The sequence below is a fragment of the Lepidochelys kempii genome, chromosome 3 (assembly GCF_965140285.1).
Source record: "Lepidochelys kempii isolate rLepKem1 chromosome 3, rLepKem1.hap1, whole genome shotgun sequence".
Taxonomy (NCBI): Eukaryota; Metazoa; Chordata; order Testudines; family Cheloniidae; genus Lepidochelys; species Lepidochelys kempii.
In genome coordinates this window covers 194,626,281-194,649,846 of record NC_136382.1, presented here as the reverse complement: position 1 = coordinate 194,649,846, position 23,566 = coordinate 194,626,281, and positions in this window count along the sequence as shown.

The window sequence follows — 23,566 nt, the reverse complement described above, 5'->3', positions numbered from 1 at the left end:
TGGTGGCTCACATTTCCCGGAACTATCACACAGAACTTAATTCTCCTCACACAACATCACTTTAAAATCATGCAGCTCTCTTAATCAACCTTTGTATCAGCCACAAATTTGCAGTGTGACCTAATTTGAAAAATGTCTCAAAGTGCTGACTCAAACTGTTAGTGAATAAAGGCCAGTCATTACCATTATGACACTAATGTGATGCAAAATAAAATTGAGTTGTATCAGCTGAACATTAGTTTGCAAAAATATTAGCGATTGAAGCCATTTTCTGTTCATATTTTATTTATACTTTATGAGATTTATACTTTTTTTGGTTTGAAGCAGCTCTGCAACAAAATTCCTGAGTGGAAGCATGAAGAAACATTTTAATGGTGAAAAACCCAAGCCAGAAATATACATCTAAGCTGCATCACCTGCACATCATAATCTTTCTTTTTTATAAAAGCAGACAGGGAGCACATTATTTTAGAACTTTTATTAAAATATTTATACAGTAACATATGAAAATTCGCATTTCAATATGTCATTTTACTTTGCATTTTTAGGTTATATTCCAAGTTTTTATCTCTTTTCCTCTCCACTTGCAAACAGAGCTGAGATTTCTTCATTCTCTGTAGAAATAATTGTTTTAAGAATTTTTATTACCAAAAGCCTACTTCTTCATTTAAAGGTGGTGGTGGTGGGGGGAGATTTTTGGCCCCAAAATAAACAGTTACAATATAAAAAAATTGGAACTCTCAAAGGGGAAACAGATAGATAGATGGTAAACTTCCTTTTTTTTGAAAAATTAAATGCAAGTAGAGTATACAAATATAAATTATTCACTCTCTTTTAGCTGACATTTTACAAAATGCGTCTTATAACTTTCTCCCCATAACATCCCATTTATTTGGTTTTGGAAGAAAAAACTTTTCAAGGCACACCAGCTCCGTTACATACCTACAGCATGTACACTGTAATGTTGGCTGATAATTAGCACTCAGACCAGATTGTTTTAAATTCAGAGATCTAGAGATGAAACAATTCAGCAACAACCATTCCCCTCTGTGACTTTTTAATCTTGAAATGCCAATAAGAAAAGCTGTCTAATGTGTACTGGTAAAATGTCCCTGACTTCATGCAGAAGTGGTTCAAAAACCAGACATACACTGCTAGGAAGACAGACCATTAATTTAAAATTTAGAGGACCAATACATTTTTGATAGCAATGGGTTACTGTGCTAATGATTATTTAACTTGCTGAATGTTGGGTTAAGTATGTATGGCTATGTAAAGTATAATGCTTTATCCAAGTGCTATGGTGGGATTACTGCCACTCAAATGTTATGGTCAAAGCAGGAGAAAGCAGCAAGATTATAAAGACCAGTTACTATAATACAATTAATGCAGTTATAAAAATTAAACTACTACACTGCAGAGATAGTTCTTTTGTACAGTCCAGTATCAAAATTTCTATCTTAGTTTATTATATTAGCTTTTCTTTTTAGTGGGGGTAGCTGGTACAAAGAAGGTTGCTGATAGGTTCCACAGTAACCTACTGAGGTTAAAAAAAAAATTAAAAAAGAAAAGAAAAAATAAAACATATATTTTATTTAATAATACCAGTGACAATCGTTTCCAGATAAAATGTAATTGTCGTCACTTCTGTGGTATCATGAACAAAAAAGGTAAGAGTGGGAATGAATGTTTGATCATTGTAGGTGATTTGCAAGCCTTTTTACACTTTATCATTCATGAAGTACAGGGTGATTTCTTTGCTACAATCTTTTTAATGGATTGTACTTTCTAAAGTTCCCATTCCAGGTTGTTAGCAGTTTATGTGGTGTATTCCTGAGATGCAATACATGAGAAATTCCATTCATTAATACTTTGTACCCTTGATCCATCTTGGGAAGACGTAAGGTGGGCATCCTCTAGGCCTTTTTAATTGTTGAGTTCCCATCCTTTCCCAGTAGGCAATGGCTGATGATGATCTGTAAACTTGTTGAAATTCTGATACAAATGCGAAATTAATCAATATATTAAAAAAATTAAAAAAGAGGGAAATGCAATGAAAATTTATGACCTTAACATTCCTTCAGGGTCAAGTAATTTATCAAATTCTCTCACTTTCTGGTTTCAATTACACAGCTATTGTGGAAGGAACTTATTTTAGCAGGTTCATTGCCTCAGTAGGGAATACAGGACTTTGGCCTAATGCTTCACCTTTAGTGCAGGCCATTTGAGCCTTAGAACAAATACCAATCATCACTCTTTGGGAAAAAAAAATCTGCATCGGAGTAGCCTATTGGAATGGGGTTTCTGTCAAGGTAAACGGTTGTCGGCAATGACTGTGGTAGAGTGGTGATAAATCCCATTTTATTGCTGAAAAATTCCAGCTTCTCTGCATGCCTGACAGCTCCCCACATTCCCATACCCATTTGGGCAATTTCTGCACTATGTCCATCTGGTTCTTATTACCTCTCAACCTGCCAGTGTCTGATCCAGAAAAAGTGCAGGTCAAAACAGGGGAAAGAAACCAAGGTGATGGACAAAACAGAAAGCAAGTGAGTGAGAGAGAGAGAGAGAGAGAGAGAGAGAGAGAGAGAGAGAGAGAATCCCTAAACAAAAAACCCCAGGAGTTTAATCATGAGATTGCTAGAAGCATATTTAAATATAGAATTGAATAGAAGTAATAATTGTAACACAAGGTTCTAATAGTCAACTGAACCACTGCCTTTGACATTTATCCAGAACATTACTGACACTTGCCTAAATGAAAATAAAAATAAAATCAAGACCTCAATCCCTTGATTACAGCAGTATTAATGGTATCACTTCAGTTAAATGAATCTCAGTGTTTCCATGGTAAGAACTGGTTTTTAGAAACTTAGAACTATATTGCAAAGATTCCCTTTAGTTAAAAGTCATTGCATGAGGTCTGCTGGGGTATGAACAAAGTTTTTGGTGGAAAAATTGACTATTTACAGAAATTTCATTAAAAAGGTGCACATTTCAAAGCTGATTTTGCACTACTATTACAACTCAAATAATATGTTCAGTGTGTGTAATTTCCTACAAGACTTTTATCCATAATGGAAATGTTTGGCCATTTTCATGATTAAAAATAAATATAATTTGATAACATTATCATTTGAAAATCAGCTATTTTTTATGACCTCAACCCACTAAAACAGCACTTACTATGCCAATATACTATGTTGTATGATAATTTGTCAAGAATCCACAAATGACATGAGAAAAGTTGCTGTGCTCTATTGAGTCAAAAATCCCCTTTTAAAGCATTTAGTTGGATTTATTTATGATTCCTACATATTTACATTTGTTTACCCATTAGTTCATAGATACTTTAATCATGTGCTTTCATGAAAATGAGACTAGAGCTATAAAGATACAAAGGAAATTAAAACACAAAGAGCTACAGTAGATTTATATAACACCAAGAATCTGACTTAACCCCAAGAACAAGGAAACTCCGAGTGAAGGTTACAAGTCTGTCCTTACCTCATCCCTTCATTCCTTGGTATTACAAGGGACACAGTGCCCCCATCTCGGTGGTTATCTTATATATCCCATGGGTGCTAGAATACATAGGTAGGTATAATCTCTGGGTACCAGGGATTGAGATTTACAGATGTAACATGCTATTAGTAAGAATGTTCACACAACTGGTAGGCACTGGGAACCTGTTGGCTGCTAGACACTCAAGATGGAGTTTCAGCACTGAAGAAACTTTCAGGCTTATTTTGGGCTTGAGTCAAACTCCTGTTATCTGAATATCAAAAAGGGTAGTCTAGTTGTGTTAACCAGTTTGGAGCAGTTACTTTTCAATCTTATTTCTTTTTGTCGGAAGACAGTGCTTTTTCCCCCCAAGACTCTGAAATGTTATTTATTAACGTATGGGTGATAATTTCAATTTTTATAAATAAATGAATTTATCTGTGATGGTTGAAGTCTGACATTTTGAAAATCAGAACAGGAAAGAAGACATTTCTCCTTATGGAAACAAGGCTGTTAGTGTAACTTTCAATTCAAAATGAATAGAGAACAAAGCTGGGAAAGTCAACGTTTTATTTCAGAACAAGTCATTTAAACATTACATGTAGAAGCAAAACACAAACCTGATGGATCATTATTTTACTCAAGAGTTTCTTAATTGCTGATGTATCCACTGAAAAATTTATATTTTATAGGGTGCATTCTTGGTAGGAAAAATGTCTAAGAACTCTCTTTCGGACTGTCAGTAACTAAATATACTAGAGAAATTTGAGTGCTTAAACATGAATTAATATTTATTTGCATTTGTAATGCAGTATTGATGATTGTTCACTAAAATATGTTTCCCGAGTACTTTGTATTGAAAAAAATAACTTTTAATATATGTCAATATCTTACAAAATGGTATGAGATACGTACAAGAAAACCGTTTGTTAGGTGAATGTTGGCCAAACAATGATTTGTATGTAGTTTTGTATACATTTGAATCAAAAAGAGACACACGTGTAGAAAGACCAAACTTCAGCAATAAAAATATTTCAGCATCAAAATGGTTAATAGTATTATAGCTTCAAAAGAGCCTATTGGCTCACCCTAAAGGATGCCCTGCAATTGTTGTTAAACTCATCAGATGAAACTACCCTTCTCAGCTAGCCCTTAGATTTGTCTGGCTAACAGTAAAATACTACAATAAATCGGTAACATATGTTGCCAGACAAGAATAAATTATATAAATAAAGAGTCAAGAGACATAGCCCCTCAAGAACAATGTGAAAAGATTTATACTTTCAATGTATTAATCAATTAACATTGTAGAAGTAACCTGAAATTGTTATACTGTTGTTTGTTTATATAATTCCTTATTTTTCTTCTTCTTTTTCTCTTCAGATTGCATTTTAAACACAAATGTTCTCCGTGACTGCCTGCTTTGCAGCATAGGGTAAGTCCCATTTCTCCGCCACCTTAAAAAAAAAAAGCCTAAAAATATTTACGGCAGAAAGGCATTTTGTTAATTGTATGCTTTATGAAATAAACATAATGCTATTGGAAAAAGAGCATTGTTTATTTCAAGCATATGAGTATGTGAAATTGTGCCTATGCAAACAGAGCTACCAACAAGATAACCAACTCTACTGTGGCAATGACAAGTCTCAAAAACTCATGTACTCCAGTTATTATCACCAGCATTTAAAATATAGAAAACAAAATCTGCTTGGAGAATTGACTGAATATTTTATTTAGCTTTTTTAAAAAAGACATCCTTTGAAAAATGACATAATATAAATAATGTTACAAAGCAACAATATAATCAATCTGTAAACTAGAATATAAATCAAGGATTTCATTAACTGCTGGTCGCCAGTTTAAATTGTAGTCTTGTCCATAATGTCTATCTATCTATGTATGTCCAAGTTATATTAAAAACCTTTAAATGGCTTTGTAATATCAGCTACATCTAGCTATTATAATAATTAATGATACTGTTTTATAAATCAATATATGTATTCTTGATAAATTCATATCCAGTTAATGGTGTAATTTAAATAAAAAATTAATGTAATAAAGGACATACAGGAATAGCAGGAAATCTTTAAAGGTTAAGAGGCAAATTTGTCTAAATTCTTTCTTTTTTTTTGGGTACCTGTTTTTGAAAAAATACATTGAAATTTAGCTGATATCAACCTTGGTCTTCCGATCACAATATTGCCATGATTTTTGAATATAGCTTGTGTTTCCTGCATGCATTGTATTTTTTCCATTCTAATGTAATAAACTATATCTCAGTTAAATTCGTAATTGTATCATAGGTTTATAATACTGTGGCAAATCTAAAAAAAAAAAAAAATCACAGCAGGGTTTCAACATTTGGCCAGGAAATATTGTAAAATATTGTTTGTCTTAATATTTTCTCCATTAATTACTCATTCCATATTTTTATTGCTATGCGGTTATTTTACTTAAACTATGAAATGCCAAAAATATGAAAATTTAGATCCAGCCATAAATGTATTTATAAGATTGTGGAAACCCTGAATAATGTTTTAATGCAATAAAAATCTGCTCTCTATCGCCTGTTTTAAATACAGTTAATCCAGTTTATTCAGAAAACACGTGTAAGTGCCTAAAAAGAAAAGAGAGAGAGCGAGAGACTGGAAAATGGCTTTTTGTTTCTCGATTGCATATTGGCGTGAAACTGCAGCCTGGCTTCGTTTGATTTTATTTATCAGCTGTAACCACAAAACGCATTTTAAAGAATAACAGGATTTAAGAACAATTAATATTGCTGATTGCCATCCATTGTGATCTTAAATGTTGAAAACAAAACCGCACAATGTGTTTATGTATTGAATGTTTTATGAAGAGTAGCCTTTGAAATTATGCAAAACATTAAGGTTTGCCATCAGCCCTGACATGGTACAGAAGTGTCATTTTAATCCATTGAGATTTTTTTTGACATTTTTCTTAACATTGGTCTGCCTTATTTAGAATAGCAACAGCGATTCATGCAGTTTCACTTGACACTGATGGGTCTTTCAAAATGTTACATGGGCAAGAGAAAAAAAAAGAATTTGCTGCCAGTTACTTTAGAAATTCAGCTATTTAAGCAACAGCTATTTGCTAAAAGTTTACGTTTCAGATGAGCTGGAATTTAAAGATCCATGATCCTTTCCCTGGGCCTATGTTTTGAAATGAAGGGAGAAAATAGAGAGGACAATTATGATTGAGTGTTAACGTGTACTCTAATACTGTAACATTTCCATTTAAAGTGTATTTTGTTTTTAGACAAAACCTGCAGCAAGAGATACATAGCCATTCCTAGGAGGCTTAATTTAAGCTTTATAGGATGAACACAAAATGCTAGGTTACAGTAACACTGAAATGTTACACATTTTAAATATCTTCATTTTAAAATCTGTGTTATTTTTTTCCTCTTGGGATCACTAATATGACTCTCCCCAGACAAAGCAGGAGCATGCCACATTCTTTAAAATTATCTGCAAAGGAGATCACATTCCTAGGCGTGTTGGAGTCTTTTTATAACTAAGAATAACCTCTTAATAGTATCACGATTTTCAACTGGTTAAGCAGGCATCTTCAGAACATTTAACTGCAAACAAAGAGACTTCATTTAGGGGGAAACAGTTTGGAATGATTAGAAACATAAGTTTTTATCTACTGTCACATTGGTGAATCAATTATTCAAGCCCTACTAAATTTGGTTGTCTGCTTTTAAAACATTGGTTGCACTTGCTTCATGGAAAGATCAAAGAATCTGATAACTTTGCTAAATTATTTGTTTGCACAGTCTGGCTAAGAGTTAAACATTTTATTTGTGTTATGGTCATGTTTTAGTAAAATGCAGTGGATTTATTCAACACCTACAATAAACCTCAGCAATGAGATTTGAACTAAATTATTATTAGTACATGCATCAATGTAAATAGACGTATGACTCAGCGATGCACAGCATGCTATCATCTGCAGATATTTATGTGGACAAAGCCACATTGTTAAAGTCAATAAAATTATGCAATAGTGACTTGTTTGGAGGCTGTGCTGATCAGATAACGACTAGCTAAAGGAGTGAAGAGCCCAGGGTAAAGCTGAAGGTGTTTAATGCTCTAGCTGGTCATTACCTGATTGTAGAGCCCAATAAGGAAGTAATTATTGCTATTATAAAATAAGTTAAAGATATAGTGTTAATGATTTTTTATATGTGGTAGCACATAAAGTGTTCTATGAAACTAAATTCAGTGTTTATAACTGGACACTGCCATTAATATGCGCTCACAACTTTGATGTGAAGGTGAAAATGCTTGTTTATCTCTCCATAATGGCATGATCTGATTGGCAGAAAGCCTGTCAGGTATGGACTTCCTTCCCACCTCACTTCCCACACACCCAAGTCAATAAAGTCACAGGATTCAGGGACAGAATTTTAAAATGCCAGCATTTTTTTTTTAAATATGCAAACTGGTAAGTAGTGTTGACTCTTCAGTTCCTCTGGAACCTTGTGATAACGGATCCTCCATGGCTGAAAACAAATTTAACTTATCTTAGTAGACACTGAAGCTCCTTCTCTAGTGGAAATAGTATTTCTAGGTAAAAATATATTTATAAAAAGATTTTTTAAAAAGTTAATAAGAGGGGAGAACAATTTAAAGAAAAAAATCAATTTACTTAAAAAAATCAGTAATTTTTCCTTATAATTGTGAAGGTGAATTTAGTCTCAAACCATTGTCTCTGCGTCTATTCCTTAACCAGAAAGCAAATTTCAACAGCCTTTTGTGAGAACCCCCACCGCCAGAAAACACAAGTAGCAATAGGAATAAGAAATGTATGCCAATTTTACAAGTCTCATATAAAGCAAGGCAATTTCTGACCAAAAAACCCCATGCCAAACAAAGGATGTGTAAGCGATTTCATTTATTTTGATAATCCTCCTCCTGCACCAGAGCATTTTGCTGTCTTTGTCAAAGTGAATGACAACAATTTGGTCAACTCTCTCTGAGCTGCACTCAACAGTGACAGGCAAATTATCAGAGGCCCTGCACTCCTTATTATCAGAGGAGAAGTCATCAGGAGGACGCGTGGAGAATCCCTCTCCCCTGTCACTATTTGTCAGTGGGACAAGGGCCACTGCTATGGGTAGCTGACAGGTAATTTCAACAATAACAATTACTCCTATTACTGGTGTCATAAACAATTCGCCCAAGGCATGACAATAGCAAAGCTTTATAATTCAATGCCATATAAATAAATGCCAGCAGGTAACAAGTAATTTAGCTCCAATCAAGCTTTGGCCCTGGCATTAATATTGTTATTGCGAGAAAATGGAAAATTGAAAAAATTCAATATGTTAATGAATTAAGAGAGGGTCAAGGGCTAAAGCAAGGGAGGAGGTATAGTGGGGGGTCAGAGAAGAAGAAGAGGGAACTAGAAAAAAAGAAGCCAAAATCATCATTTCAGATTCAGCGCAATGCTCACTTTTGTACAATATTATAATCACTTTTTGATATGAAGGGGAGCAATGCCATCTTGCTATTTTATATATTAGGCCTGGTGAAAAGGTAAACAGGAATGTGAATTCCATTCCCTGATCTCAAGTTTCATCACAAAGCTGTATGCAAAGTCCATTAAAAATCATTGGATTTAATTATTTTGTTATAAAAATAATAATCTCTCAGAAGCTACACAAGTAATATATTTAGAAAAGATTGATCAATTTTAAAACCCCATCATGTTAGCTTATACCCCTTTTCCTTTTGGATACCGGTTTTACCAGCCCAACTAAAATTTATTCTTATTTCTTAAGAAGGAGTATAATAAAACGTATTTTTCTAGTAGGCCACAATACCACCAAAACCAAAAATAGTCCAGTATCCCTAAATACCACTTCTTGATAAGACCAATTTGCAATTTTACTATTTGTCCAGCAAGACAATGTGGCATCAGTCTGACAGCAGTAAAAGAATTTGAAAATCTCTAATTAGGAGAACTGCGGAGCAATTAACGCATGTCAAATTTCACTTCATCAAGTGCCACTCTAATTTTCCCACTAAAAATTAATGGACTTTTTTTGTATGTGCGTGTCCCCTCAAGGCAATGTTGATTCAAATCTGCTCAAGATGCAGTGTTGCACAGCTAAGCATCTTCTTGATTACAATCCGCCACACTTCTAACTGCTTTCATTCTCACTGCCACAGATACTTTGTCAACAGTCAAATTACGCCATGCTGATAACAATGCATAATGGTGTTCCTCAAAGGAGGTTCCTGTCATGGAACAGCGTTTCATAAAAATGTACCATTTTCTTCTCTAGGAAATATATCTGGCTAAAAATGATGTTTTAGTGGTTTGTGCATGGGTTGCAATGTAATTCCCCGCCACCCCCACCCACCCTCAACTATAATTTATTTATTTTTGAGATCATATGAAAATACTACAGGGAACTGTTTGAGGAGCAATACAGAATGGAAAATATTTACAGTCAGTGTTTGTGCAGACATTGCCTCACTGCTTTACTCCCCATTTTCAATAACAATATCCTCCCCTTCTCATGCCAGTGGGTTTTTTTTGTTTTGTTAATCTGATAAGGCAAAATCCTACAGTCTTCACACAAGCAGAAGTCCTCCTGACGTCAATGGGAATTTTGCCTGAGTGAGGACGGCAGGACTTGGCCCAGGGTCTACAAACACATTGGAAGCATCTCTTTTAACAGACAGTATTTAGATTCCAAGAGGAGTTTGTTTAACAGGCACATATGCCAGAATCCTCAAAACATCACAGAGTACACAAGACGAATTGCCTTTTTGTCAGAATGGCGTATGTGTCAGCGGAAAGAGGTGCTTCATCTGAACAGTTTTTAATTTTTTTTTCCTTGCCTTCATTTTTTCTCCTTGAAGATCAATATCCTTAAGCTGTTGGTAGAGCAGTGTGTAAGGGGATGGAAAATATTTTCAGTGATTAAAAGGTGAATTTGTGAGGATAAAATGCTCTGGGAATGTTTCAGCTTTTCATTTTCAGAAGTACAGAATATCTCCCTTCCCACAAAACCAGACCAATATTAAAATAAATGTATCTGTATATTTCCTAGAATTATTTGATTTACTGTTGTTAATACAGAACCAGTGTCTCAATCGCTTTGTTAAAATAGATACACTAAGTTGTAAATATAATTTCCTTCCATTGTTTTAGCTATCATCGTTTACATTTTCATGCTGAATTCATGGGACCAAGTTCTCTGTTGCTGTAACTCAGTTGACCTGAATGGAGTTATGCCAGCAGAGAATTTGGGCTGTGTTCTTTGTAGTCCAGCTTATATAGCTACCCCTTCCCCTTCGGTTTCAACTTTGTTGTAACTAAGCATATTCTTGACAGCATTGTTATATAGTCAACAGATGTGTCATAGACATTCAAAATTGGGGGCTTTCTGTTACCAAAATCTATATTCCCCCCCCCTTTTTTTGACTATGTCATCTAGTTAACAAAAAGCCAGGGAGGTTCCTTTAAAATTAAAATAATGACACAAAAACCTACTGTTGAGACATCCAGAGCTTGCAGAGAGGCCCGCTGGAAGTTGCGTAACCATGCTTATATTCATGAGAGTGTATTTTCTTCCTAAATATTATTTCATAAGCTTTAAAAATCATGGTGCTTATTGACAAAACATATACCATTTGCTGTGTATCAGAGATCTACAATGATCTTGTCATTCAAATAATAAGCAGGACTGTAAATTAAAAAAAAGAGAGAAGAAAAATGTGATTATATGATGTAATCCTGCAGTAACCAATTTTACCTCCAATATCTTGTTTTTGTTTTTAAAACGCTAAATAAACAATACATAATGCATTCCTCGTCAGCCAAAACCATGAGGGCTCTGTGCTCAAATAACAGGAAACATATTCAATTTTCCTAACAGAAGACAGTTCATTAAGCAGTGCCACATCAAATAAAACTTTAATTTCTCCAGCATCAGAGTCGCAATGAAAGCAATTGAGGAAGATGAGCCATATGGTACTTCTATCAGCAAACACATATTGCTCATTCCCCCAAAGTTTTCTAATTCTGCTCCCCAGACCTGTGTAATATAGATAATGTGCTCTGAGAGCAGCAACCATGAGCTATCTGGTGTACACTTCTAATACTGTATTTAATGGGAAATAATGAATCATAAAAGCCTGCAGAAGACGGCTTTTGCTAACCTAAATCTCAGCTGTAATTTCATTGTTCTGTGCCTAAGATGCTGTTTGCCCTTTCCAGACAACAGCAGTTGAACATAATTATGCTGCTTCAAACCTGGGTTTGAGGAAAAAACCTTCATAATATAACCAAGTTTCTGTTAACTCTTGAAATTCTGAACTTGGTGCAACTCTGATTCCTAAAGGAGAACTTTGTATGATATTTTAGGTTCATAAAATTATATATAAATATTTTTTTTCTCATGTATAGCTACAAAAATTAAGTTTAATACTCCCTAATCTGGCCCTAAAATGCAACAGGCGAGATCTACTAAAAATTAGGAAATCTGCTTGACATTGGGAAATCTGACACTTTGTCTGGTATAACATCGGTAAATGGCAAAGCCGTATAAGTGAACACAATAAAAGAGTAATATTTCTGGGTCTCTATTTTTTGTCAGTTACAAAAACTGGAGTTAAAGTGTTGACTAAAAGACTGAACTAACCCATTTAAACTTTAGAATGTTTATACTTTTCTTATAAATTCATAATGATCTATTTACTTATATTTGAAGGCCAGTAATAAAATAGTATTGGTACAGTATTTTGTCTTGTATTTTCCCCCCATCTACTTATTAAGTAAATGTACGTGCATGAAGGGATAGGTTTATTTTTAAAGATGTCTATAGTTAAAAATATGTTTTAAAGTTTATTGACTTAATACAGTTGAAGATAAATATGTTATTTGGATATGACCTAAAACTTGGACAATTTCTTAAACTCATCTGAAGTAGCTTCCCCCTCAAAATACTAATTTAAAACATTGTCTAATTAGGCTACTTACACATATTGAAAATATATTTTAGTGGCTGTGTTTGTTCTGGCAATATATGAACCAAAACCAATTAAATTAAAAAGGGAGACTTTTAAAAGTTAGAGATTGCCTTTTAAAAGCTTATTAAAATCAGCATGTTACATGTCTGTCTTTGAATTAGCTTTACAGACTTGATTGCCTTCATTAAAGCTGACTGTTTGGGTGCTGCTCCGTGAATGTTCAAGAATCTGCGTCTCCCCCCGCCCCCCCCCCCCAAAAAGCTGATTCTCACTACTTGTCAGTGTGCATTGTCTCCCAATAGAATCTAAAAGAACCTGTATTTTACAGAAGAAAAACTCACCTCATATGAAATATTACCACAAAACATTGTCATTATCACAAGAAAAAAGACCAACAGGTAAAATAACTACATTAAGAGCTAAGACAAATAAATAATAATAATAATAAATAATATTATTATAATAATTAATACCCACCCCACATTGATTAGATTTCATGAATGCCTTAAAACAAATATTTAAACAGTTTTTTGAAACAGTGCAGAAAACCTCTGCATGCTCCGATGGGTTACAATAACAATGGTCTATTGCAATGTAAAACAAGCTGGAGGATAAAAAGGTGCTTTTTGTTACCATTTTATCAAAGCTGTTCATCTTCTAGCTGCAGGCAGCATTTTGCTGGAATTGCAGATATTTCTCTGTCCAGGCTCCTTTGTTTGTGCATCTCATTTGCATATATTTATCTCCAGCTGAGGGTGCTTTCAGCTCATTAGGGCCACCCCCCTCACATTATTTCATAAGCCAGCTGCTAGGAGGGATTTCACCTGTGGTGACTGAGAAAAGAGGGGTGAAAAACCAAATTCTTCATAAAAAGGAAATCTTCTGACTCTCTTCCCCTATAAATGGGCACCATTTGTGTTAAACAGCCTCTTGTCATGATAGATGCCTCCAGGGGTCAGGGGTTAAAGTTGATTTGAAGGTCAGCAGTAAAACAACAGACAAACCAGACGCCAAACTGGTTCCTTAGCTGTCGGTGGGAGCAGTGGTACAACCAGGTCTTGAACCTTTTTCAACCTCTAATAAAACAGGGGAAGAATTTGAAGTGGATCAACCAGGCCCCTGAGGAAGCCACACAGAAAAACACAAATAATATCAATATCAAGCAGCAACAGGAAACAATGGGCTAGCTCTCAGTGCTACATGCATGCTTCTATTGTTTCAAGAGCTAGGGAATTAATTCCACTTATTTATTTAAGGCGTGTCAACTCACTGCCTAAACCTGTTTCAGTGTCAAGATGAATAAAACTTTTATGGCTCATAAAATAGAGCCATTCATCTCAATGTTCTTTGTGGTGCCTTTTTTTTTTTCCTGGCAAACTGAGTGAGGCCTCTGCTTCAAATGGTTACATCCGAACATACTGTTGCTCAGAACTGCACCTTGTCAGAAAAGAAAATGATTTGATTGGCAAATGGATATCATTAGCAGAACCAATAAAGAAAAGCTTTTTAGCAGCCTTGTAGTAGTCCCCCAAAATTCTCATAGACACTTTTTACACGCCTGAATCCACTTGCAGCATGACTTTCTACAGAAAAAATGATTTTATCCTAAAATAGCAAAAGTAAAAGATAGCCCAAAATGGCACAGTAAGAAATCACTTTAATATTATTTTATCTACCTGTCTACATACTAGTCATCACCTATGTCTCCTAGATAAGCAGTTTTCATTCATTTTCTATTAATGCAAAATTTCTTATGTCATTCTCATAGACTAATCTATTATTTTTTGCATTGAGTCTTGCAGTTCATGTGTAATTAAAAATATAAAACTCTCTTAATCTGATCAATTTTGTATTATTGCTATCACAATACAATTGTATTTTTATTATACTTTCAATTTGCATACTTACTGATGAATTATTAGTAATACATACTAATCAGATGAGACCATCTCAAACAGCTAAGCCTGAACTAACTTCTGTGATTCATTACACATGGCAAATGTTTGTTCAGAGTTAAAAAATCAACATAAAACCTACAATGAAATCATGTCATCTATGAAGTTTTGGACCCACAGGTAACTAAATACAATAAAGTGTGCTTTTTATTAAAAACAACCCTCCCCACCTACTCCCATTACTTATATTGCATGACTGCTTTAAAACCAAACGTTCAAATAGTAGTTGGAAATGATGCATAAAATCGCAGCATGTTCTGATAGGTTATAGAGTTCGTGGTTTATTGCAATGTAAAACAAGCTGGAGGAAGAGAAGGTGGTTTTGTTTACCATTTTCATCAAAGCTGTTCATCATGTTGATATACTTATTTTATATTGTGACCTAACATATGTTGCATTTAATTTAATTTATTTATTTGTTTTCTAGGTTGTTGCCACTTTTGCTGCTTGACATCCAAGATGTCAAGTCATTCCCAGGATTCATTTGTAATATAAGGCTATCTGAACTGAATTTCTCCCTACAAGACAACTGATATATACAAACAAAGAAATATAATCAAGTAATTTTTGTACTTAATCTGAGGCAATTAGTACCTGAATAAATATAGACTAAGATATTTGCCTACTCAAACTGTAATTATACTTCTGTTTAACCCAAAGAATGCACAGTTCTGATTGAAATGCTTTTGAGATTTATAAGTTTTGTTCATCTCCTTATTTCCTTTTGTCCCAGAAAGCATTGTACAATCATCTGCATAACTTGCCATTTTTTTCCTGATATCAAGTATTGAAAACACCCAGAACCTAACACAGATATACACAATTTACTCCTCCCAAAATCGTTATCCATGTTTTTCAATTTTCTTTTTCTCAAATCTAATCACTAATTCCTTTGCTTTACCAAATAGTTAAAAATGTTAAGTGCTAGCAATGCCTCCTACCTCCCCCTCATATCTGTCTCTGTTTATGGAACGGGCCCTGGTTTCCTCCTTCTCTTGTTCAGCTCTAGGTCTTCAGGTCAGGAGACTGTAAATACACACAGCATTGCCCCAACCCATAAATCTGAGCAAAGGGCAGCCTTATATATTCAGATAAGCAATGTGGAAAAGAGAGAGAGAACAAACAGACTCTGTGGTGAAGCAGGCATTTTCCTAGAAACCAAAAATTAAATACCAACAAACCTTGAGAGTAACCTCCTTCGGAGGGGAGGGCTGTGGGGGAAGGGGAAATCTCTTGTTACCTCCTATTATTTGCCTTTAAAAGCTGAATCTGGAATGTTCACTCTCTTTTCTCGCCATTGTTTATATACAAAACATTACAAAATGCATTTTATTACCTTTGAGGCAATGAAATTAAACAAGAGATTTCTATTACTTTATAACATGCATTTGCCTCTTCAAGAGCTTTGTTGGGGTTTTCCTTTGTCATTTTTATTCCCAGCACCTCAGATGCTTTCAAGGAAACTGCCCCCCAGTTATTGCTTCTCAGTACCAAGGTCTTAGGATAAATAACATTGTTGTTACTCACCTCACCAATTTTCAAGAATTATTGCTGCAGCAAATGGGAACAGCCCTAATATATGCAAAGTGATAAATGAATTGCTACATACCTTTCAGCCTGTGTGGCCTCAAGTTATCCTAAGACCATCCAAATCTTTTGGGGGTGGGAGTAGGGTGGGCTTTGGAACTGAGCAGGGCTGAGACACTTTGTGCTCTGTGTAAGATTTTTTGTTCCCCTCCCCACCAGATGAGTAGATAATCTCTAATGCTGAGATCAAGCCAGACATGAAGATCCAGCAAGAACCACAAACAAGCACAAAGAAGTCATCTAGTTCAATGAAGGCACTTTCTGACATCTTCCGGCCCCTTTCACATGCTGATTTGCCCAGCTTTGCTTGTGCACGGAAAGCTGAACTGACTGACACCTGGCCTCTACCATAAAGAGCTACAGAAACATATAGAACTACTCAACGTGTAGAACTTCTTCACTCTGCTATAGCTGACCTTTCCCCACTCCACTCACAGGCAGTTCTCTGCCTCTCTGTTATCTGGTGTAAATGGGCCCTGCTATTAGACGGCTTTCCTTTTTCACTTTTGTTCAGGTGAGGCGTAACATACTACAGATGTAAGAACTATAGAAGCCATTACACTCAGCGGCCTTCCCTTCTCGAGTTGGAAGAGAAGTGAAAACTTCAAGTTAGCTGACAGGCCTCTCCAGAAAACCATGCCAAGGAGAGCAATTATTTTCAAGTCCATTTCCCTCTCTCTCCCAGCTTTCCCCAGTGACATAAAACAAATGTAAATCAAACATCTGTGGTGCTGGTGAACAGCAGGATTAAAGGTTTTCACTAATATGTGAACTAGAAAGCAAGATTTTTTTTTCTGTGCTCATGACATTGAATTCTCTGTGAATTTTCCTCACCAAAACTGAATTAGTAAATTGTAGTGGCAGTGAAGGTTTTGTCAGCATTTCTGTTATAAACCTGCATTTTCAGGACATTATAACATTTCCAGGACTGAAACCTTCCCTAAAACAAATCTCAGGCCAAGAATTTCCAGTGTTTCTATAGCTCAAAAAAGGGTTATTAAAAAAAAAGGAAATTGTGCATCACTTTAATTTATGATGTAGATTTTTCCTTTTTATTTAAAACAAATGTCCGAATCAAATTATTCATATAGCATGTGTCACGGTGAAAAATCCACTGAATGTGCAGTAATTAAAAACAAATCAAAACATTTAAATGCTGAAAGAAAAGGAGGACTTGTGGCACCTTAGAGACTAACCGATTTATTTGAGCATAAGCTTTCGTGAGCTACAGCTCATTTCATCGGATGCTGTAGCTCACGAAAGCTTATGCTCAAATAAATTGGTTAGTCTCTAAGGTGCCACAAGTCCTCCTTTTCTTTTTGCGAATACAGACTAACACGGCTGCTACTCTGAAACCTGTCATTTAAATGCTCATTCACCTCAGGAGTTGTATAGAAGCATTTGAAAATATTCTAAATATCTATTAAGATGCTTTGGTCATTATCTGTTGCCAATAGACAATATTTACTAGGTTGATAAACAGTTTAGGATGTAATCAACTAATCTTTTTTTAAACCTCTCTGATGTACCCTGAAAAATTACTAGGTCGGTATTCCACCTTTTCAAAAGTCCCTGACTATGGCATTATCCACCCCAAATCAGCCATGAAGAGAAGGCTCTGCACAGGGTTCAGTTCTTTTCTCTTGGAGCTGGGAATCCGCCTCTCGTGGTATCTCTCTCCCCACGCTTCTCATCCGCTGCCCAATTCCAGGCTCTACTGAACCCTCTGTGGGGCCAGAGATTCATGGCAGGAGCTGGGCTTAATGCAATTTGGGGCTGAATTAAGTGTAATGCACCCCTGTCCCCCCCCCACGACTAAAATAGGGTACTCACACCAGCTCCGCAGCTTGACAGGAGCCAAAAGAAGGGCCAAGAGTTCTCAGAGCTGGTGCAGAAGAAATCTGTGCAGAGCTTTCTGGCTGCAAAATCTTTTCCCGCAGGCTATGCTGGTGCTTTTCCTGCTGGAGTTGGCAAACAGGACCTATGGACTTCATTGATGTCAATGGGTCCAGTAAACTGTGTGGTAGCTGGAACCTTCAGGTAAGCATTTCCCATTAGGATGTGTTCTCTCATACATGGGACCATGTTGTGGCATTGATTTTTGAGCAGATTGAATAAAATCTTTTCAGGTTTTGCTGAAAAATATTATTGGCATGATATAGTCTGTGGTTTCTGACACAATGTAAAATACAATTTTATGCCCCAGTCCTGCAACTTTATCTCTTTGGGTCCCCCACCCCCGGGGATTCTCCATGGATCCACCTGTATGGATGCAGGTGCTGGATTGGGTCCTTAGTATAATATCTTTCACAAAGACTGTTTTCTAAAACACTTCTGTAAGTTATATAGAGAATTAAATTTAAAAAAATTAAGTATGGATGTGTGTGTGTGTGTGTATGTGTGTGTGTGAGAGAGAGAGATGAAGACACAAAGGAGAAACAATACAGTTACAGCTGAAATTTGCAATGAGCTGGAAAGTTGCTGAAGAGATAAGATAAAGGGAAGGTGTCCTAAACTACTGCAGCGGCAGAGGAGAAGGCTCTCAAACTAAAGATTGTCATATGTGGTGGGCCAGAGCTACAGAGCATGGCTGAGAACAGACACTGTCCATAAGGCAGGCTGTAATAAACCCTCAAAGGTTTTTTAAAATAAAGAGGGCAGTTTTGAAATGAATGGGGAGTCATTCGAGTTGTGTATGTATGATGCCAAGTGTCAGGATTCTGCATATGATAGCAGCTGGGAAGCTATAGAGACGGGAGTTGCTGTCGCCAAAGTAAGAGGAGATGAAGGCACAGGTGAGGATTTTGGCAGAGGGGAGTCAAGGCGGAGGCATTCGCTGGCAACACTGGTAAGCTGGCAATAGTCTGTGCACAAACGAGATGTGGACTGTGTGAGATACTTAGTTAGCAAGGTCTTCAAGGAAGGGACTAGCATTTTACTTCTTTGTGTGAGGCAACTAGAAGCTTAAAAATAAATAACAGTTTAAGAACTAAGGTGGGAGGAGAAGGAACTTACAGAATAAAAGACCATACCAAGGTTTTGATCAGCAGAAGGAACAAAGGATCAGATAGAAGAGACAGTATGGTGTTTGAGAATGCTCCTCTTGCCCAAGGGAAACATCTTCTGTCTGGGAAAAAAAAAAAACCTGGAAGGCAGTGACCACGAGATGGTCGAGTTCAGGATCCTGACACAAGGAAGAAAGGAGAGCAGTAGAATACGGACCCTGGACTTCAGAAAAGCAGACTTTGACTCCCTCAGGGAACTGATGGGCAGGATCCCCTAGGAGAATAACAAGAGGGAGAAAGGAGTCCAGGGCAGCTGGCTTTATTTTAAAGAATCCTTATTAAGGTTACAGGAACAAACCATCCTGATGTGTAGAAAGAATAGTAAATATGGCAGGCGACCACCTTGGCTTAAGAGTGAAATCCTTGCTGATCTTAAACACAAAAAAGAAGATTACAGGAAGTGGAAGATTGGACAAATGACCAGGGAGGAGTATAAAAATATTGCTCAGGCATGCAGGAGTGAAATCAGGAAGGCCAAATCACACTTGGAGTTGCAGCTAGCAAGAGATGTTAAGAGTAACAAGAAAGGTTTCTTCAGGTATGTTAGCAACAAGAAGAAAGTCAAGGAAAGTGTGGGCCCCTTACTGAATGAGGGAGGCAACCTAGTGACAGAGGATGTGGAAAAAGCTAATGTACTCAATCCTTTTTTTGCCTCTGTCTTCACGAACAAGGTCAGCTTCCAGACTACTGCACTGGGCAGCACAGCATGGGGGGGAGGTGACCAGCCCTCTGTGGAGAAAGAAGTGGTTCGGGACTATTTAGAAAAGCTGGACGAGCACAAGTCCATGGTCCCAGATGCGCTGCATCCGAGGGTACTAAAGGAGTTTGGTGGATGTGATTGCAGAGCCATTGGCCATTATCTTTGAAAACTCATGGTGATCAGGGGAGGTACTGGATGACTGGAAAAAGGCTAATGTACTGCCCATCTTTAAAAAAGGGAAGAAGAAGGATCCGGGGAACTACAGGCCAGTCAGCCTCACCTCAGTCTCTGGAAAAATCATGGAGCAGGTCCTCAAGGAATCAATTCTGAAGCACTTAGAGGAGAGGAAAGTGATCAGGAACAGTCAGCATGGATTCACCAAGGGCAAGTCATGCCTGACTAATCTAATTGCCTTCTCTGATGAGATAACTGGCTCTGTGGATGAGGGGAAAGCAGTGGACGTGTTGTTCCTTGACTTTAGCAAAGCTTTTGATACGTATTCTTGCCAGCAAGTTAAAGAAGTATGGGCTGGATGAATGGACTATAAGGTGGATAGAAAGCTGGCTAGATCGTGGGGCTCAACGAGTAGTGATCAATGGCTCCATGTCTAGTTGGCAGCCGGTATCAAGTGGAGTGCCCCAAGGGTTGGTCCTGGGGCCGGTTTTGTTCAATATCTTCAATAATGATCTGGAGGATGGTGTGGATTGCACCCTCAGCAAGTTTGCAGATGACACTAAACTGGGAGGAGTGGTAGATATGCTGGAGGGTAGGGATAGGATACAGAGGGCCCTAGACAAATTAGAGGATTGAGCCAAAAGAAATCTGATGAGGTTCAACAAAGACAAGTGCAGAATCCTGCACTTAGGATGGAAGAATCCCATGCATTGCCACAGACTAGGGACCGAATGGCTCGGCAGCAGTCCTGCAGAAAAGGACCTAGGGGTTACAGTGGACAAGAAGCTGGATATGAGTTAACAGTTGCCCTTGTTGCCAAGAAGGTTAATGGCATTTTGAGCTGGATAACTAGAGGTATTGCCAGCAGATCGAGGGACGTGATCGTTCCCCCCATTCGACATTGGTGAGACGTCACCTGGAGTACTCTGTCCAGTTTTGGGCCCCACACTACTAGAAGGATGTGGAAAAATTGGAAAGAGTCCAGCGGAGGGCAACAAAAATGATTAGGGGACTGGAACACATGACTTATGAGGAGAGGCTGAGGGAACTGGGATTGTTTAGTCTGCAGAAGAGAAGAATGAGGGAGGATTTCAGAGCTGCTTTCAACTACCTGAAAGGGGGTTCCAAAGACGATGGATCTAGACTGTTCTCAGTGTTAGCAGATGGCAGAACAAGGAGTAATGGTCTCAAGTTGCAGTGGAGGAGGTTTAGGTTGGATATTAGGAAAAACATTTTCACTAGGAGGGTGGTGAAGCACTGGAAGGTGTTACCTGGGGAGGTGGTGGAATCTCCTTCCTGTGAGGTTTTTAAGGTCAGGCTTGACAAAGCCCTGGCTGGGATGATTTAGTTGGGGATTGGTCCTGCTTTGAGCAGGGGGTTGGACTAGATGGCCTCCTGAGGTCCCTTCCAACCCTGATATTCTATGATTCTATGAATCTAACCCGCATTAGCTAACTCAGGTTAAGATAGCAGTGAAGACACATTTCAGAGTAGCAGCCGTGTTAGTCTGTATTCGCAAAAAGAAAAGGAGTACTTGTGGCACCTTAGAGACTAACAAATTTATTTGAGCATAAGCTCACGAAAGCTTATGCTCAAATAAATTTGTTAGTCTCTAAGGTGCCACAAGTCCTCCTTTTCTTTTAGTGAAGACACAGCAACTCAGCTGTTAACTCCGGTTAGCCACTTGAGTTCAAAACTGAGCTTCCCTCAAAGCTTTAACTCGAGCTGCTAACCCAAGTTAAAAGCTGAGTTGCTGTGTCTTCACTGCTATTTTAACCTGAGTTAGTTAATGCAATTTAGCTAAGGCAAGTTAAGAATACACCTTTTTTTTTTGTAGTGAAGATGTACCTCTGAGGCATTTAGCTGAAGGCAGTTGAAATGAAGTCACATATTCAAGCGAGGCAGAGCAGGTGCATTGGGAGGAGATCTGAAAAGGGTCAAAAACATAATCTGTTGAATACCACGAGTATAAAAGAGAACTATTTTAACCCATGTTGGAATCACTTATTGATTTATAAGTAGATAATTTAAATGCAAAATATCCTTAACTCTCTCATGTATATACACACAATACACACGCATGCACCTGTGTGCAATTTGTCACAAATAAAAAAAAGCATTTGTCTGGATGATAGTGATCCATTCATAGGTATGGGCTACAAACTTCCCCAGAAAAATGTCACAAACAAGATGACACACAAAGTTTTGGAGGTTTAATTTAGTTAAGCATTCACATGTTCCAGTGCTTATCCAAACCTTCCTGAGATTTATCATCACTCTTTTGAACTTTAGAAACTAAGCTTGCAGAAATGCTTGCAAGCTGGTTTTCTTGTGAGATTTCTGTCATTTCTTGGTTTAACCCAGGTTTGAAATACTGTGAGAATAGCGTTTCTTGTGGTATTTTAGCTTCCAGCCCCAATCAAAACTAGGACAAGCTTGGGTAGGTGAAAGCTGAAATTGTCAAACACACTAAAGTATTACTCCTTCAGAAAGTGCATGAGTTCAATGATGTGTTGCCTCTGTCTGTGCTTGACTGTTCCCTAAATGCCATGCACCTGCCTCGATGGGTTGAAGACTCAATTGGGCTGGTGGTGAATGGGAAAACACCAGTGGAAAGAGGAAGGAGAACACACTGGAGGGATACAGGGGTGACTCCTCCCCTTCCAGAGTCTCTAGCTATTCATTGGCCAGCCAGGGGACAAAGGGAGTTGACTGGTCTTTTGTTCTCCCCTTTCATTAATTGAAACCTCAGCCCATGCTATGCGGAGCCTCTTTTTGTAACATAGCAAAAAAAAAAAGGGGGGGCCCAATCCGGAAAAGCTTTCTGCCCACCAGGGTTCCTATTTATTCCACTGAAAGTTCTCCATGTAGAGATCTTTGCAAAATCAAGTCCATTTTTTTTCAACCCTCCAAAATAAAAATGTTAGGGCAGTTCTTATTTTATCCAGACCAGTTCATAAACCCCACGTAAATCCACATGTTATTCTAGGCTGCTGGATTTTACATATGGAGCTGAAAGACTGACAGCTGAAAGACTGAGAACAAGTGATTTGTACCTTAAAAACAATTAACTATAATATTTTAAAGCATCTACTTTGGGTAACAACAAAGTAGGAATAGCACTATTAAAAATGTTAACTAGAGCTGAGGGCATACTGCAAAAAATGTTCTGTGAATATTTGCTTGGGTTTTTAAATGAATTAACTTCAACCATATTCATACACTTTTCGTGTTGCTTCTTGCAAGCATTGGAGAGTGAGTTTATTGACCCTGATTTTCACAGAAAATGAATTTCTAAGTTGCATGTGGGAGTATTCTCATAAACCATACTTTAAAGATGCACACACACGTCTTTGGTGTAGAAGTGCTTCCACACTCATTCAATCAGAGAACAGAAAAATACCATCTGACCAGCAAAAACTAAACAACACAGCTCGAGTAGCAAATATTGAAAACTTGCAGGAAATTGTTGATGGTCAATCCATAGAGTAACAAATAAATTCACAGTTTTCAGAGTAACAGCCGTGTTAGTCTGTATTCGCAAAAAGAAAAGGAGTACTTGTGGCA